This window comes from Schistocerca gregaria, chromosome 2 (genome assembly GCF_023897955.1).
Source record: "Schistocerca gregaria isolate iqSchGreg1 chromosome 2, iqSchGreg1.2, whole genome shotgun sequence".
Classification (NCBI taxonomy): Eukaryota; Metazoa; Arthropoda; class Insecta; order Orthoptera; family Acrididae; genus Schistocerca; species Schistocerca gregaria.
This window is the reverse complement of record NC_064921.1, coordinates 636164159-636180135: the sequence shown is the minus strand read 5'-3', so window position 1 is coordinate 636180135 and position 15977 is coordinate 636164159. Positions and strand designations below refer to the sequence as shown.

The window sequence follows — 15977 nt, the reverse complement described above, 5'->3', positions numbered from 1 at the left end:
GGAAGATGCTCCTCGTCCAGGTCAGGCACAACGAGTTGTGACTCCACAGAACATTGCAGCAGTTGAAGCCATAGTGAAGGAAAACCGCCGAGAGACACTGAATGACATTGCAGCATGTTTATTGGTTAGTCATGGGTTAGCACACCACATTGTCAGTGATGTGCTCCAGTTTCACAAAGTGTCTGCAAGATGGATGCCACCGCAGCTGACTCCTGAAATGAGAGAACGACGTGTTGATGCTTAAGGACTTTTCGGCGTTTTGAACGAGAAGGTGATGGCTTCCTTGCAAGAATCGTTACTGGGGACGAAACTTGGGTTCACTTCCACCTACCGGAAACGAAGGGAGCGAGCAAGGAATGGCGCCGTTCCTCATCACTAAAACCAAAGAAATTTCGAACAGAACCATCAGCAGGGAAGTTTATGCTGACTCTCTTTTGGGACGTGTCTAGAGGGACCACTGTCACCAGTGCATCATACACAGATCTCCTAAAAAATCATCTGCGGCCTGCAATCAAATCGAAGCGACGTGGATTGCTGTCAGCAGGTGTCCTTTTGCAACATGACAATGCAAGGCCCCACACTGCTCGTCCAACAGTTCCAACAATCACAGACCTGCATTTTGAGTGTCTTCCTCAACCACCATATTCACCAGATCTTGCCCCAAGTGATTTCCATATGTTTGGACCACTCAGAGACGCAGTGGGAGGAAAGAAGTTCCATTATGATGAAGAGGTATGCCAGACGGTACATGAGTGGTTGTGCGGACTACCAAAAGAATTTTTTTCTAAAGGAATTTATGCACTTTGTAAGCGCTAGAGGACTTGCATTGAGCGTGGGGGAGATTATGTTGAAAAGTGATACAGCTTTGTACCATTTCTTGCACAATAAATAATATTTTTAAAAATATTTAAGGTTTTCATTTGACTCACCCTCGTACACATGCAGATAACCAGTTAGAATAACAGCTCTCTAGTGGATGTGTTCGTTGTGTGACTGAATGCCGACTTTCTCATCTGTACTTTCCTCTACAGCTTCCCTCGATGGCCGTGTGGCTTCATGGCTTCCGATCCAAGTAGGGGCAACTGCAGAGTCACCTAGCAGGAGCATACGTCCACAAGCGCCCCCCCCCCCCCCTCCCGCCACTTCCAGAACCCAATCAGTAAGGAAGATTTTGCAACATCGCGACCATAAGGAGATCATTAAACGTGGAGAAAATTCGCAATTAATAAGAATGGGCAGGAAAATCGAACATGGCCAATTTCCTGAAATTATACCGGCATTTTCCTCAAACGATTAACCTAGGCGGCCGGAAGGGGTTGGCACCCATCATTGCGAACGCAAATGGAGCAGCAAATAGTCCCGCGTAACTAGGAAATAATGCAGGTTACTTCTGTTTGCCAAACGGTTAAAAGATTGTATGCAAAGAACTACAGGCCAATGTCGCTGACGCCAACCTGTTGTAGATTCCTGAAACGCGTTCTGACCTGAAACATTATGCTTTTTTCCTGAAGACAGTAAGCTTCTCTCAAAGAATGAGCGAGCATTCGAAAAATTCCACTCATGTGAAACGCAGTTTACTTTATTCATGCACGACACCTCGCAACAGATGAACGAGCGAATCCAGTCTTCCTAGATTTCCGAAAGGCACTGGACACTGTGCACTTTCTGGACTACTGACCAAGATACTGCCGTATGCAGCAGCTTCACAGATACGTGGTTGGTGCGATAAACATTCTCAGCAACGGAAGTAACCTCAAGTGTGCCCCGAGTAAGCGCAACAGCGTCTCTAATATTCCTGGTATACCCAAAAGATTTATCAGATAGTGTCAGCAAAACTATTAAATTGCTACCTGACGATGTTGTTATATTCAGGAAAGCATCGTCGTTGAATGAAGACTTGGAGATAATTTGCAAAACAATACTGTTTCAATGTTCTTTCTTCACTATCACGACCATTTCACAACCATAATCAGTAAAATTGGATGTCATTAGGAATTCAATTGACGACAATCTACTTGTCTGTAAGCACATTTACACCTTGTTTTCTTCTGCGCAGTACATGGAAATAACTCCCGTACTGATTTCATACTTTATTATGGAATAAATGTTACTGTGAATCGAACTTTACATCGTTTATATCAGAAGATATCAGTAGAGAAAAACCACAGGTGTTAAATGCCAGTTGAACACACAACCATGTCTGAAGATGAATGACTAAACGGCCATCAGTAAATATTCATACCATTACTCACTTGTTCGCTGGTATCTCAAGCCCATCGATATAAAAGTGGTATCCATATTTTTCGGAGAAACTGTTGTAAATTTATTAAGATCAATAACATTGTTTGTTTTTAGTTTTAGAGCAGTGACACATATGTTTACCACTGTCGCTTAAAGGGTTAAATATGGATAAATGTAAGATTATATAACAAAGAGAGAGCACCCAGTAGTTACGATTACAGGATTAGTGGCGAACATCTTGAGTTCGTAACAGAGTACACAGATTTAGGGAAACATAATAAAAAGTGATATGCAATCACATAAAATCAGTATTAAGGAACGCGATTGGAAAATTAGATCCGTTGGAAGGGTCTTGGAAAAATGCAGTCCATCAGCAAAGGAGATCGCACACTGGACACTAGTGTGACTAATTCAAGAATACTGTTCCGCTGTTGTGAATTCAGAGACCCGCTTCTAGGATCTTAACGGGTCGTCGCAACGCATGCGAAAGTGGAACAGAAATGTTTGGGGAACTCGAATAGGGGTCCTTGGAAAAATGACTACATAATTCTCGCAACATCCTGTTGGAAAAATTTAGAGCAGATTTACTTGCTGCCACCATCGGATATCTCGCGAGGCGATCATGAGGATAATAGAGCGCAGGGCACGTTCAGAGGTACATTGTCACACGTTTGGCGAGGGAAAAATGAGTGAGTTGTGAAGGGAACAGATAATACTGATACGATGTACCCTCCAGCATGCGCTTTACAGTGCCTTATGGAGCACGAATGTACATGTAAAGAGGAAGACATGTTCAGTGCGCTCATCACTGCTTCAATTTGTTTGGGCTCCACAGCGAAAGTTCAAGCCGCCAGCTCAGATAAGACTATCGGGACGACACAGCACAGAATCTGTATAAAAATAAACAGAGTCCCATTCATTGTGGTTATGCTGCCTTTTAAACTTTTCACCTATCAGAGTTGCAACTACTTTATATGCAGTGGTTTGTTAGACAATGAGGTGAGCTTTTTGCCCGACAAATTAGGCACGGGTGTCGTAGAATTCCTAAACGTAACCCATCATTGCCGTTTTCTAAAAGAATTGCCTCTCCGTTGAGGATTTACTTCGCTGTTGGTAATGTTTATTTAGAAGCCAAATGGGAAAGAAAAGACCAATGTGGAACTGGTAGGATTTAACGTGAAATTTGCCTACCACTCTATGGGTACCCTCAATGAACCCCAAAACTCTTTTTAGTGAGATGTCTCGTGTAGAAATTCTTGCTTTATTCCGTGATAGTTGCAGAAAAGAAATAATTAACCGACATTTAGTCTGCTGTCTCAATCTTTTTCGTCTCAATTACTAGTCGTTTATATTAACTTATTAGTTTTAGTGGTGGCTTATCTCCGTATTGTTGGTTGGATTATTTGGAGAAATACAGTAACCAAACACATTTTGTATAGCTGTATTTATGCCAAAGGATGTTTCGGCGTTTCGTCGTTCTTCAATTTGCTTAGTATATCTGTATCTTCATCAACACATTTGTGTAGTGCATGTGTCACTCTGGACCTGCCCTGTGCGAAATGAGAAGTTTGTCGAGGAGTCTATTTACGTTTAATTAAAAGTTGGATGCCCTTACTTTTGTTTTGTAACGTATGACTCCTTTTTCTGTCTTTATATGCATAGCACAAACACTTTAAGGTTCGCTGATGCACTGATGCTATGGAATCAATGATATTCGCTTAAAAAGTTTACTTTTATATATACATAGGATAAATCGGATTACCCCACCACTAAAATTTTCTTGCTGTTATGAGAAATTTTATTAATCACAATGAAAAAAGTTTTGGAGAGTTTTTACTTTTTTTGTAGCAATTTGATTTCGAAGGAAAAGAAAAAAGATAAGATCTTACAATGGGTGTAATACTTAAAGCCCAACTGCCTCTACGTTTATGAGAACTCCAGTTTATTCGCTGTGTATATCTTTATTAATTGTGTGGTAACTTCACTCTGAAGTTCCTGCCACTTTTATCTATATTGAAATAGTAGGAGTTTTGGCAGATGATCTTTCTTATTCAAGACTGTCAGTTTGTGTTATTTTGTTTGTTCAATATATGTAGAGTCAGTTTATTTTTTGTACAAAAACTATTATTTATATTAAATTGCTCAAATGTGTTAGCTGTATTAAATGAGAGATGGCCAAATAATTTCCAGACTGTGCTATATCATGATGTTACAGTCAGAGCTGTTTGACGATGTAAGTGTTATCATTCTTTAGTGCAATTTCTTGATAAAGAGAATTTGTTTTGTATCAGATGTACATAAGCTTTTGACATAAACAGAAAATTAAAAGAACACACAACTCCACTGGGACTGAGGCAAAAATGCCATGGCTACTATTGGTGTATTGTATTAACAAAACAAATCAGAAAACATGACACCATAGAACTTTTAACAACATTTCAATCACATAAACACACAACCTCACCACAAACTTAACTAAAAGACAAACAGCAAACACACTGAAATCCTGAAAACTTTCTTGTGACTTAAAGTATGCCACTCAGTGTAAGCTCTTACTTCATCTTATCATCTTCTCGTCCTTTAAAACCAACTCATCTTAAAAATTAGTTGTAAGAACACTCAGTACTTCGTTTCATTAGGATTTATGTAGTTTCTCACAGTGATTTCGCAGCAACTTTGTTTATCCAGTGCACCTTACCTGCAGAAAAGCAGTACGTTAAGCGAACACCTTTGTTCACATACCGTGTTTATTCTCGATGTTTTCATTCTTTTAGCTGTTGATGATAAATCTGTGTAATGAAAACTAAAAATCTTAGAAGACTTTCAGCACGGACCATCAGTGAAGAAGGTGCTCGTAATATGCCTTGTAGTTTGGGTTTTACTTGCGCTAAAATGATTTTTCGCATTTGTATGACAACATAACTTTCCTCAGTTGCTGAAAATGATGAAAAACCCTTAGTGAATTCTGAAATATGTATAGAAAAGGAAATAAAAATGCAGACAGTCGAAGGAATTACAATCGTAAAAGGTCTTTCACTATGTCAGTGTGCCACGTGAAAGTAATATAGATTCGTAAAAAAAAAAAAGAATGTTAATTAAACAGGGAGTAGACTGTGTATAGCGAAGTGTCATGCCAGCGCAATTACAAATGGCGTGGGTGAATATCACGGGCGCTGTGCGATGAATATTAGAGGGGAAAGAAAGCTTGATTTGTACCGTAGATGTTTCGGCGACGAAGAGCGCTGTGGGCGGGATTAGCCAGGATGAGCCACTTAGGCGCGTCCGCGCGGCGGAGGAGCAGACCACGGCTGTGTCGCGGGTTATCTGCTTGTAGGGGCTGCCACGCCGGCCGGGCCCCGTTCGGAGTATGAAATCCATTTTCGTACCAAGAACTCAGCACAAAACGCATCGAATTCTTTCTCAGAATTGCTTCTTGTCACAGTATAATGATATTTCAAGAGTGGCTGTCCTATAGATAGTACTAGATATTAAGCGAACAGTAAATATCGATAATAGTAAATACTGCTTTCTCGTGATCTGTAAGCACAGGGCTTGAGAGATGTGTCTAATAATACGTGCACCTTGTGCCTCCCTCTGCTGAATGTAGGTGTACAACCACACGAGGGCATCCGTCTGTAGCATGTCATTTACCATATGGAGTAATGCAAGTGAAGCAAACGCCGATACTTTAGATATTCTCTCGAACATAGTGTTCAGACGGACTGGAAGTCTCTCCGTCGAGTGCTGATGGGTCTTCAAGGATGCTTCATTTCATATGGTCTGCAGCCGTTGAAGGGTACGCGGTAGAAAATTCATACAAAAAACACGACGATGACGCAGTCTCACAGACGTGTAACTATCGAAACCGGGGAACTTGGACGCCGCATGTTGACATATGTCTATTGATGTGACAAAAAGCTGAAAGTTTTCATCCTCTCCAGAGAAAACAATTATTACGTAAAGCTGAACTTAATTCAAACCACTCGTAGTCAGATTGGTAGAAAGTATCAGTGATCCCAGAGATTGCATAGAATATTCTGCATACCTTAACGATATCCTCATCTACATACACACACTATTGTTCCATGACATTCCCCTCAGACATCAGTTTTACGTGTAGTTCCACAGCTAACACGATATAGTTTGTGAGTGGTGTCGTTAGCTCGCCCGTTATTCAAACCCACACGATCCCTGTAATATGTAAGGAAACTTTTGAGTGGCAAAATAATTTGTAATGAAGGGTTGTTGAAAATAATTAATACAATAAATCAGTGGTTTATATTGTATTTAATCCTTCAGTCTCAGAATATTAATGCAAATTGTTAGTGAAAACTGCACTTCACTGGATTGTTGCTTTGACGTCGCTGTTTAGTAGCAGACAGATAATTTCCTTTTGCTGTCATGTTACATTAATTACTAGGTAGTGGCACATCTCTTCTTCTACTATCTCCATATACGGGATGTGCGAGGAAGTAATGAGACTGACAAAACAGCGACGGATCTGGCAATGCTGTGTTGTTCTACCTGTGTACACTGGGGTGTTCAACCCTTCCAGATGCTCAGCTCCGTACAGCCATCACGAGATTTTTGAGAGCGCCGTTAGTGAAGTTGTGTTTTACTTGTGTGTTACGGAAATGGAACAACGAAATTTACAGCAACATTGTCCCATCAAGCTTTGTGTTAAACTTGGGGTATCCGAGCTTGTGATGTTGAAACTGGCCAATGGGAAACATTCCTTATCAAGAGCAGTAGTTTTTCGCTGCCACAAAGCGTTATTTGAAGGCCATGAACATGCTGAAGATGAACCTTGCTCAGGGAGACCTTCAGTTTCAAAAACTGACGAAACGTCGAACGTATGCATACTCTTATGAGATTGTTTTCGTCCATACAAACAATCAACCAAGTGTTTTGTAAAGATTTCTCTGAAAGGCTAAGGAAATGGGCGAATCGAGTGAGACCGAACATTGCAGAAAAGTGGACGCTGCACCACGGCAATAGCCCACGTCACCACACGGCCACTTCCAACACGGAATTATTGGCATCAGATGGCATTCCTGTTGTTCCACAGCACTGCTATTCACCTGATCTGAGTTTCTGTGACATTTTCCTTTTAGCGAAATTGAAAAATGTCGCAGAAGGATTTCATTTTGAGAAAATTCAAAAGAATATGACAGACATATTAAAGATCCTACCAGCTGAAACCTATTAGTGCTGTTACCAAGACCCAGAACAAAGAATCCGGCGGCGTATAGCTGCCGAAGGGATCTACTACGAAGGGGACAGTACTGTCGTTTGAAAAAATAAAAGCTTTGGTAGATAAAACAGTCACTCCTTGCTTTTCTCACACACCTCGATTAGCCACGTTAGAGATATTCGTCCACATGTATTTCATCAGTCATCACGGAATGCTCATAGTTGCACACAGAGCACACGCCATTGCCACAACAGACAACCACAGAATTCTACTCTCAAAGTTGTCACGGTAAAGAAAGACTCTGCCTAGCTAGTGCAGTTCTCTTACAACTACAACAAACGTTTTGCATATTTTTAATTGATTACACAAATAATATTACCCGAAAATACTTAAGTGTTATGTCCGAAACTCCAGTGTTTATGCAATCAGTTATGGTTAAAGAATAGTGGAGCATACTTAGAAATATTCCAGATCGTATTACAAACTGACATTAATAAACTCACAGATAAAAATTATGCTGTATTTCTATGTTTCGCAAGTGAGTGATTTTAAGTGTATGTTACTGTCTTGAAATAACTGTGTCGTTACATTGCTAACGTGACCCTCACACATGTAAGTTATGGTAGTGACGTGGTGTGTACGTTGTCAGCGCAGTAAGATGGGTCGATGTGGAGACGTAGCAGAATGGCAGAAATGAGGTATCGTATTTGAACGTGTCCATGAAATGGCGCGCTTTGTTGATGTATCAACGCAGACTTGGTAACATGCCTACAAGAAATGGTGTACCTCTCGCAACTATGTAGCACTGCGTAGGAACGGTGTTCGTAACAACATCCTAACCGACAGAGACTAGAGATGAGTGTCACGCCTTGTCAACGACAATCGGTGTCAAACTCGACAGGAATTGCTGCTGTCAGTGAAAGCAGATCCTTCTCAACCAGTTTCCGAGCGTACATTTCTAAAGGAATTACGTGCAATGGACATTTAGAGTGAAGTACATCTGAAGGACCCATTGTTCATAGCAACACATAAAGCTGCAGGTATACAATAGACCATATAGCACAGGAATTAGACTGTAGCTGACTGGAGGCGTGTAGTGTGGTCCAACGAGTCTCTATGTTAACTCTTCCAGAGAACTGCATGGCGTCGAGAGTGTAGTTCAGGCTCGAAGTGGTTCAAGAGCCAGGATGTTTGTTTCAGCATTACCGGTGACCAACTGATGGCCTCTTCTCTACATCTCCACAACGAGTACGCTGTGGACAACATAGTCTCCCTAGACTACGAAAGCCATATTCACAGAACTGCACGCATACATTGTTCTTCGAACACTCTGGCACTTTACCGCATGTCAACTGGCCTGCTAAAACACTTCATCGTAATATGTCTGTAATTGTTTGCAACTGCGAGTGGAACGTAGCAACCAACAATTTCGCAGTCAGGCAGCTCTGTGGGATCTAACTATTGTGCTGGCTTCATGGCTTCAGGTGGGAATGGTGTGGTAGTGTGGGTTGCCTTGCTCGTCGAACTGAGGATGCTATCAATACTGGAGACGCGGTGCTGTGTCCTGAGGGAAGGGGGAAAGTGACTATTTTTTTTGGATGTGCTTATTTTCATCAAAGAGACATGAGAACACATTACAGATTCCACTTTCACTGTCTTTCCGTTTTCAGTGACACAGTCCCCCCTCCCCCCCCCCCCCCCTCACTCCCCTCTCTCACTTTAGTAGCATTAAGGCTCAGCCCCTGTCCTTATTATCTCGTTAGCGTTCCTTTATTCTTAACAGCCTACGCAACGAAATTTACTTTGCTGTTCGTAGTTACGCAGTTATTAACATTTGTTCATGCGCGAGGAAAACGGGCATACTTCTTGAACTCTACCCTCCTGTGCTACTCTAGAAGCAGACTTCGATCAATACATATCACTGTTAGTCTCTGGAAAACCTATATCTTTTGATAACAACATTCCTGGTGAGGTGGTTAAAAACACCCACACTTTTCACAGGGGTCTCTAGTCCCTGTGTAGCAAATACGTTCCTTTTTACCATTCCTGTAAAACCCTTGAGACTTTTTGACTGTGTGACATTCACATTTTTCACGTATCATGTCAAAAAAACAAATACTGAAGGAAGTTTTAAGTGAATAGGTTAGGCAAATACGTAGGGACATTTAAAACATGTGAAAGGAATTATTTTTAATTAAACACACAACTAGATAAAAATATAATGATGAATGTTGAATTTTAATTCAGAAAACTGCTCCATTTGTTAGAAAGTTGAGAGATCTAAACTTGATGTGTGTTCTGTAGAAAGTTATAGAATCTAGCTCGGCCTTTTTATAGTTTCATCACTAAGATGAATTCTCAGTATTATGAAGCTTTATGTATGGATGTGAATCTTGGGTAATGATAGAAAGGATAAATAAATTACAGGAGAGAGAAATAAAATTCCTCAGGAATTTAAGAAGAAACACACAGTTCGATTATAAATTAAATATATCTGTTATGAAGGAACTGAAAATATTTCATATAAATGAAAAGTTTGAAATAAAAGGCAAAAATGGATATCCAAGCAGTTGCGAATGGAAGAATCAAGGTTACCACTATAGTTTTGGCAACGTACTCCGCAAGGCAAAAGATTTAGTCAAAAGATGCATTGAAAAACGAGCAGGAAGATGGAAAGATTAAGTGTAGCTGTAACAGACCGAGCAAGGCGTAATAAATTACAACAGAAGAATAAGTAGAGGATTACGAAAATTGTGAATAAATTAATGTGCAGTAATTATCTAGCATCGTACACTTGTTTAAAGTTGAATTTTAAATTAATAGTATTTGTGAGTAGCTTACCGCGTTTTGGAATACGATCTGTCGCGCTATTTTGAGCCAAGCTTCTTTCCCGAAATAGAAGATAATTGGGGACTGAATTGGCTATGGTTAGACCCGAAGCTTGCTTCTTGCATTTTAAGGGCCGAAAGAAAAAGCTTATTTAGAGCGACCGGGAGCTAAATGAACCACGTTTCCTCGCAAACGCTGCAGCATTGTCTGCCACACGCCTTTCTGATCTGACATTTCTCTCCATTCAGTTTGCAGATATTTGTTGACCCTGTAAAGTGTATGTTGATGGTTTGATTCATTTAGGCTGAAAAGGGGCCCGCGCCTATTCGTCATCACCGTTTTCGTTCAGATTTGTGGTATATACTTGGAATAGCCAGAAATGAAACTGACAGAAGTGGGGGCTCCAGATGCCAAGCATTTTGGAAAAAGTGGCATTTTTGGCGCTGGTGAGGCGAACATGGGCCGTTTATGTGGGTGTAATTTTCAGGCTGTGGTTGGTGCATGGGAATGAGTATTAAACGGCAATCAGAGGGGCGTGTGCAGATACTGTTTTGTTTTTAATTTTTGCGTTATTTACACTGCAAATAAACCGAAACAACGCTAAATATGTTGCATATATTGTTTTCATACACACGAAAAGGAATGGCAAGGGATTATTTGGGATTGCAAATAAATTTCCAGGAAGAGATTCTAAGGCGTACACGAGAACCTCGTATATAAAATTCATTTTGCTGCTTCTTCTATTATACAGTACACGCACTGGGTGATACTGTTCGTAAAAACAGAAAACAAATAATTTGCTCGCCACCTTTCATAAGGTACAAGCGCCGCATTTTTACAATTGCATGATTGTTTAAAAGTTTCTATAAAAGTAAAAACTCGGCTAAGGTTCATAAAAGATTCTCTCTGATGGACAGTTTGGCTGCAAACTATGTGTACCGCATCGTTTTACCAAATAGTGACTATCTTTCTCGACGAAATAAGAGTAGGTTTGATGCTTTTTGAACGAATTCTTTACCTGACGACATCTCCACGAATCAATTAAAAGAAGAAAATTGCTTTCCTACACGGGTTTCGTCACAGTCAAAACGTTTTTGTATAAGGCTGTTGAAACTTTCCATAATTTTGATGAAGTATCGATGACATTCATATGTTTTGCGCGTGCTCATCCACCATTTTTTTTTAATCTTTGGTCGAAATAAGCCAGTACTCTCTTGCAGGCTTATATAGACTGTTGGGAAAAAAATTTCAAGTAAGGATTATAGCGTAGGGCATTGTATACGAGTGGGTTAGTTTGTTCATTTCCTGGCGTTTCACGAGAGCTACTTTTGCCCTTCGATGGTCCAGAGTCCGGGTATAAGTTGATTGGTAGAAAAATTAATGACTGACTGTGCCGGTAAACCCCTTACGATATTTGATTTTCAAATAACTGAGAAGTACCGAACGTACTCAGACATTTCTCTCTTTACTTATTCTAATCAACACTAAACTGACACGCAATATTTTTAGCGCAACGCAATCTGACTTTCAATAATCCCTACAAAAGAATGGCCCTGACTAACAATAACCTATACCTTTCATGAATCCCTTACTTCACTAAAATCTCCGTTACTCGAACTACTGCAATACAGCGAGCGCCAATACTGCCAGCTAAATAAAAGATTCTAACTACTGAAGGCACAAACTACTGATAGGCATACTAAGCAAATGAAAGATTTTGATAGAGAACAAACAATGCATTTACCTTAATAGTGTTCAAAAGTCATAATATATATAGCAGTTCACGACATCCAGTCTTACAAATTTACTGTCTCTGATGGACACACGTCCAGATCATCCTCTATCAAAACTCCACCATCTCTCTCCCCACATCCACCACTGCTGGCGGCTCACCTCCAACTAAACAACGCTACGCGCTGTTCACATCCAACTGCCCAACACTGCAATAGCGAATATTCCAACAATGCCACCCAGCCACAGACTGCACACAGCACAGCCAGCGATTTTCATACAGAGCGCTACGTGACATTACCAACATAAAAACCTAAGCAGCCTACTTACACCTAAACAAGTCCGGCAACCTGGAAAGTAAAGAACGAATTAAATATTTTTATTATACGTGACGTTAAAAAGAGTATTTTGATTGATTAGAATTCTCGACTCACATCTGCATCTACATACTCCGCAAGCCACCTTACTGTGTGTGGCAGAGAGTGCTTCGTGCACCATTATTATTTTCCTGTTACCTGTTCGATCTGACACTTCAATTACAGTCTATTCTTGGAAACCTATTTGCCTAGTCTTCGTGCAATCGTGTAAATCTTCTCTGGAAATTTATTTGCAATCCAAAATTTTCCTTTCCATGTCTTTTATGAAAATATGGCCATATGGAACTCCCACATCTGACACTTTAATTTCTGGCCAAGGCATATAACATAAATATGACGAAATCTATGATGACAAGCAGACGCGATCTCCTTGTTAGAAGCACTGCTCGCTGGCTGGTGAGAACCCCGGAGAGCGTTGGAGATGGCCCCGCGGGGTCAGAGACCGGGAGTTGCGACACGCGGCCGCTTTCCCACGGCCATTGGCCGCACCGGGAGCCACCTCGTCTCCAAGTTGCGTTCCCTCGAATTTGGCCACGGCTGCGTACATGTACCACAAATATGACGCCATAAGCTCGAACACTCCTCGGGTGTACTGCCGATCCATAGTGTCCAACGGGCACAATATTTCGGCGATCAGACATGTCGCCATCGTCAAGTGCGCTGACGAACTGATCGCCGAAATATTGTGCCACTATGGACCGACAGTACACCCGTGTACTGTTCGAGCAAGAAATACGCCGGGAGAAACTAAAGAATCACATGACGCCATAAGGTTTTACTCCCCAAGAGTTGTCTAGTTTGGCACAATGTTGTCGTTGTCGTCGTCTTCAATTTGAAGACTGCTTTGCAACCACCTTACGATAGTCTCTGCGTTGCTTCTCTCTACAACGAATACCAAAGTTACGATTCCCAGATGCCTCTGAATCTGGCTAAATTTTTATTTCGCCGTTAATTTCTTTTCTTTCAGTTTGATTCACATCCTGTTTACCAGTAATCCAATCTACACATCTAATACTCGCCGTTCTTTCGTAGCACCACATTTCAAACGCTTCTGCCTTATTCCCTTCTCGTCTTATTTGATTATCATCTAGTGTCACTTCCGTTCAAGACTTGCCCTCAGCATCGCCTGATGTAATTGGACCACAGTCCATTATCCTTCTTTTACTTTTCTTGATTTTTCACTTTATATATCTTCAAAAAACTATACATTTCACTCAACAGCTCTTCCACGTTCTACCCTATCTCTAAAGAAATTAAAATGTCGTCTGCAGATTTTTACAAGTGGCTCTGAGCACTATGGGACTTAACTTCTGAGGTCATGAGTCTCCTAGAACTTAGAACTACTTAAACCTAACTAACGTAAGGCCATCTCAGAAATCCATGCACGAGGCAGTATTCGAACCTGCGAGCGTAGCGGTCGCGCTGTTCTAGACTAGGGCCTAGAACCTCTCGGCCACCCCGACCGGCTCGTCTGCAGACCTCTAACTTTTAATTTCTTGCTTCTTAAATTAATTCTGTTTTCTAATTTAGCCTCGGTTTCCTTCAGAGCTTGCTCAGTATACAGATTGAGTAACATCGACAACAGGACACAGCACTGTCTCACTCCCTACTAAATTCCCCACTCCCTACTAAATTCCCGATTCCATATCATGTCCGTCGATTCATAACTCCAGTCTGATTTCTGTACAACTTGTTGGCAACATTTAGTGCTCTGTATTTTATCCATGCTACCTTCAGAATTTCAACGAGCATGTTCGAGCCAACATTGTGAAAAGCTTCCTCTATACTACAGATGCTGCAAACGTACATTTGTCTTTCTTTAATTGTCTTTTAAGATAACTCTTAGCATCAATATTGCCTCGTTGTACTGCTATGGAATCCAAATTAATTTTCCCATATCTCCAACTACTAGTCTTTTCTGTACATAGTTCTTGTCAGTATTTCGCCATCACAGTTTATTAAACTAATGGTTCGGCAATATTCACACCTGTCAACGCCTGCTTTGTCTGGAATTATTACATCCTTCTTGAAGTATGAGGGTATAACGTCTCTCTCATAGAAGGATGAGCCAAAACATTATGATCACTGCTGATCGCGAAAATGAATGAAGGCTGGTGGCATCGTAGGCACACGACGCGGCAAGGAATGTATATAAGCCGAGCAGAGACGAATGGTAATCGTTCTAGCGACGATACGAGACACAAAGGAGGAAACCCACTGACATAAGGGTCCCTGACAGAGGGCAGAGTGTTACGACCTGGCTTTAGGAGTGGCGAAGCTGTTCGCATGCTACCCTCGTGAGCATCTGTGTTGAAGTGGTTGAAGGATGACGAAACCACAAGCACGCGGTAGAGCATCTTGCAGCTCATAGTTCAGTGCACATTCCTGAGCATGGGGCTTGGCACATGGGCTAAAATACGCGGTCTTCGAGGACCAGTAGCTTTCTCTTGTGATTCCCGGTTCTTCACAGGGAAATGGTATGTCACGTCGATCTGACATTGTAGACAAGCAACTGTAAAAAAAAAAAAAAAAAAAAAAAAAAAAAAAAAAAAAAAAAGTCACACTATTCTTGAGGGAACAATAAATTGTTATAGTTCTATTGTACTTTTGATGGAACCGCGCGACCGCTTCGGTCGCAGGTACGAATCCTGCCTCGGGCATAGATGTATGTGATGTCCTTATGTTAGTTAGGTTTAAGTAGCTCTAAGTCTAGGGGACTGATGACCTCAGATGTTAAGTCCCATAGTGCTCAGAGCCATTTTTTGTACTTTGGAGACAACCACAGAAGCAGATTTTACGAGTAGCCACCCACAACTATTTACAGTACCATGAGGGAAACACTATGGGAGGAGAACGAGGAGAAAACTGAAACAGTAATAATGATTAGTGACCAGAACATACACACACATTTATTAGCGAATAATCAACTTTATACAAATCGGCTCTGGCAGCAGTTCCTGAAGCAAAACTACTATTCCAGGAACTAAAGCTGCGGAATAAACAGTCCTTGTCCTACTAGAACGTTCCCTGAAGATGGGCTGCTGTGGACTCGCCAGAGGCAGACGATGCAGCGCGGGCGCCAAGTTCACACGTAGAAGGCGGCCTCCTCGGTAGTCTGAGCTGAAAGTGCTGCTGCTGCCATTTCTTGGTGCTGCAATCGCTAGGCTGTACGAGAGGGGGTCGAAAAGTTTGTAGCCTAACAAATAAAGAATGACAGAACTTACATAATACCAACTTATTTTTCAATATAATACCTGTGTACACTAATACACTTGCGGGCACGCTCAGATAACTTCCGCAAACGATTCAAATAATAGGTCTTCGATTTCGATTCCAGCCGAGCGTTCACAGCATCAGTCACTGCATCATCACTGTCAAATCGTCGTCCTTTGAGGTCGTTTTTTAGGTTCGAGAAAAGAAAAAAGTCTGATGGAACCAAATCTGGAGATCATGGCGGATGACGTAACAATTCGAACCCGCAGTCACGCAGTTTTTCCAGTGTTGCGAGGCCTTTGTGCACCGGAGCGCTGCCCTGATACAAAAGAACTCCGCGCGCCAATTTTCCGCGCCTTTTTTTCTTCCGTCTCTTCTCTCAAACGGAGCAG

At 41.3% G+C, this 15977-nt stretch overlaps 1 protein-coding gene across 1 annotated transcript in view; it reads left to right on the top strand.

The window, feature by feature from the left end:
- Positions 1 to 15977, top strand: part of LOC126334666 (zinc transporter ZIP10) — a 246350-nt gene that overhangs the window by 187535 nt on the left and 42838 nt on the right. The gene's annotated exons all lie outside the window — the stretch shown is intronic.